The following is a 3,635-nucleotide window of genomic DNA, read 5'->3' as shown; positions in this document are numbered from 1 at the left end:
GCTAAATCTATTTGTACATTATGATATTTGCTACCTAAAATCCACACAATATGAGTGAACATTTTTCGAGCATGGTTTAAATCTCTACATCTTTCACCTAAATGAAAAATAATTGACCTACAGCTAACGATATTATTTCCTGATTACCATTTGCAAATTCTTTTACATGATATGACAGTCTCTTTGTGAAATGACTGCAACATAAATGCAATGTTGTTTTCTGTAAAAAATTTAAAACTAATTATATACTTGGTTACAAAAGTAAATCTTTATTTCTTTAATTCTACAATATATTTATAATATACAAAATAAAATCCCGACTAGCAAGTGTACCGGTCAATTTGATATATAATAATCATATCAGTATATAAATCCCGCCTCTTATATAGGTAACAATTGATTATATAACAGGTACGTTTTTGTGACGATTTGCATGCGTTTTTGTGACGGTCGTATGCAGTTGTCTGCAGTCGTTTGCGGTCGTATGCAATCGTATATAGTTGTATGTGTACGAGATGGATCCCGTAACTAACTATTATCATTCAAATATATATATATATATATCACTTATTATTATAATCAAAGAAATTTGTATTATTAACTTCCCGTAGGGTAAGTTATAGTAATCGCAAAAAAATCGAAAATGAAAATTTTTATATATCTTTACGTTTCAGAGGTTTCTGAATATTTTGGCATACCTTAGAAAAAATGGATGTGTGTGTGTGTGTGTGTGTGCGTGTGTGTATGTATGTGCGGATACAAATTTTCGTCGACGATTTCGGGAACACGGATCAACCGATTTGAATAATTCAAAAAACATTCGATTCGTATTGATAAGGAGACGTGCTGATTAGTTTTTGGCGAAGGTAAGTCTAGCCGTTCCGGAGATACGGGGCAAAAAGTGCCGAAAACCGTAAATCAGTTTTTAAGAGAACGGAGCGTCCGATTTCAATAATTCAAAAAACATTTTACTTGTATTGACAAGATAAAGAATTGATTAAAGAACTGTTTCGGAGATATAACGAAAAAAGTAAAAAAAAAATGCCATTTGGCGGTCAAAAATGATCATTAGACATATGCACATCAAATTTTCAGATATTTTATAGAGATTTTAACAATAAGTATAAATTTTGTTTATTTTCCTATGAGTTCCGTATCAATGTTTACCCGTTAGACAGCGACGCCGCGCTTACGCGCTTTATATTTCGTCTCTATGCAGTTAAAGCAGTACGATTGCTCTGAAAAACAAGTTCAGATCTTCCAAAATATGTCAAAATAAAGAAAACATTTTTTAAAAAAAAAAAAAAAAAATTTTTTTTTTAAAAATTTTTTTTCAAAAAAAAAGTAATTTTTTGTCCAATTTATAGTTTCTCAAAAATCTTATTTTTTCGAAGTAAATTTTTTTCAATTTTTCAATTTTAATCGTTTTTAAAAAAGAAAATAATTTTTGGTACGGGAAGTTCCAGCAATTTGCCTTAAGGCACGATGCCCTAATTTCCTTAAGACAGAATTCCACTTACAGCTAGTTGCAACCTTGGATTAATGCATGAATGCTTGCATAGCTGTGGTGTGTGGAAATTTGCTTTTTCGGTGAAATTGTCATTTCCCGTAACATCATAAGGACTAGATCCACATTGTCGTCGGGATAGAATTTATTTTTCTTCTTTTCTTCAGACTTTGCCTGACGCATGCAAACCTGTGAAGGTAGATTGTATACTTTACCAAAATTTTCATATGATTCAGGAAATTCTGTTATCATATCTTCGAACTGCTCAAGACGACATGCTGCCGGTTTTTGATGTTTAAGTTTTTTTTTTAAATCATCTCTGTCTTTTCCTCTTAGTTCCCTACACATAAGAATTGGATTAGTATCTGTACCATGATTAAGTATACCTTCAGGTATGATTAAAATTTCTTTAATCATTTTTTAATGAGGATCAAATTTAATGTGAGCATTAAATATCATGCAATTTCCAACATCCTTTTCCTCCTTTTGATTGCGATTCTTGGGACAATGAGCTCTAATATGAGCACTTTTTTTATTTACTCGTGCATAGCGAAAGTTCAAATCGCAAGGATATATTGCAGCTTTCCTAAAACCCTTTAAAAATGCTTCTTTATAGAATTTATTCATTTAACTGTACCATCTACAACATGGAATAAATCCTCAAATTGGAGATCTAAAGAAAATGGCTCATTTTTCTTCGGGATTTTGTCGGTAACACTCATTGATGAGTTATCGATTTTACTATATTCTAAAGCACTATTTGAATCATCAGAAAAATTGCCAATCATCGTGCTTGACAAAACATCCATTTTTGTAACAATATAAGATGGTACAAAGGAAATATTCTAAAAATAAAAAACTAAAATTTAATAAGGCTAAATTAGGATAAGTATAATTATGTAAAAAAATTATTTTGTAATTAATATGCCTCACCTTAATATTGTTATATTATTAACTTGATAACTTGAAAAAGTTTCGCTATAACACCCTAAAACGAAAACATAAAAACTCGTTAAAATAATAATAAGTTATTAATAAATAATATGCCTCACCTTGATAGTGATCTTTATATTATATGTATTAATATTCAAGGCAAAATGCCTTGTGTATCTTATAAATATTATGCCTTGCCTTACCTTAATATATTATTCCGGTCCGCGTGAAAAAACTCTATCTTAATACTACTTCTGTATAATCTTGATTATAAACGCACTGAACGTACTAATTACACTAAATTAATAATATGATTAAATATAAACTATTATTGGAAATTATCAACTACGTTATAATATTATACCAATTGATACGTCTCAGCGCGTTCTCAAATTCCAAATGAGCTAGTCTCGCGACTGCAAGCCCGGCATGGAATCGCACACACACACACAACACACGCGCGCACCCAACCACTTGAGACAAGGAGTGGCGCGCGCGCTCGCATGTCACGCCTCGCAAGCCTGTCGTAAAATCACATGCACACAACTCATGCACACAAAAAACTACAACAGCGAGCGAGTGTCGCGCGCACTCATGCTAACGCGTCGATCAGCCACGACCAGCTACGACACTGCGCGAACGTGGTACGGCCTGAGTCGCGCGGGCTTTCGTTAAATCACACACACACACGCAAGCAGCACGCAACAATGCTGCCAATTTTTCAATTGGAGTATATATAAAGTCGAAATGTATTGTTAATGAATAATAAGAAACTCTACACAGTTTATGTAGCTACTCTTCATTAGAAAATTCTTTGAAAATAATAAGAAAAAGAGAATAACAAGAAATTCTATACAGTTTATTTCTATACAGTTTATTTTATGTAAAATTCATTAGTGTTTTAATAATGGACGATGCTAAATTAAATTTTTCTTTTGTAAGGTCATTGGCACTTTGGTTGTGGTCAGACTGGCCTCGACTACGACCACCATGGTGGCCTCTGTTGCCTCTGCTGCCGCCTCTGTTGCCTCTGCCTCTGCCGCCTCTGTTGCCTCTGCTACTGCCTCCTCCTGAAGGGAGGAAATTGCTCCGCGGTGGCTTCCTGCCGCGCTGAGTTCTTCTGCCCCGTCCACCACCGCGTACTGAATCTCTCCTATTTACGGCATCGTACCGGGACTAAAGTAATAATATTATA

General features: G+C 33.7%; 1 long non-coding RNA gene across 1 annotated transcript; it reads right to left on the bottom strand.

Moving 5' to 3' along the window:
- Nucleotides 1-2,295: 2,295 nt before the first annotated feature.
- On the bottom strand, nt 2,296-2,670 carry LOC113391018. Its single transcript, XR_003368308.1, has 3 exons — nt 2,644-2,670; nt 2,441-2,495; nt 2,296-2,352 (listed from the first exon to the last, which is right to left on the bottom strand). It is a non-coding gene; the product is annotated as an uncharacterized LOC113391018 (long non-coding RNA).
- Between the last annotated feature and the right edge of the window lie 965 nt (nt 2,671-3,635).

Source organism: Ctenocephalides felis, unplaced genomic scaffold (genome assembly GCF_003426905.1).
Source record: "Ctenocephalides felis isolate EL2017-DRISC unplaced genomic scaffold, ASM342690v1 CF-g0.4_SCAFFOLD_03730, whole genome shotgun sequence".
NCBI classification, from domain to species: Eukaryota; Metazoa; Arthropoda; class Insecta; order Siphonaptera; family Pulicidae; genus Ctenocephalides; species Ctenocephalides felis.
Note: the sequence above shows the minus strand (reverse complement) of the source record. Positions and strands in the feature narration are given on the sequence as shown.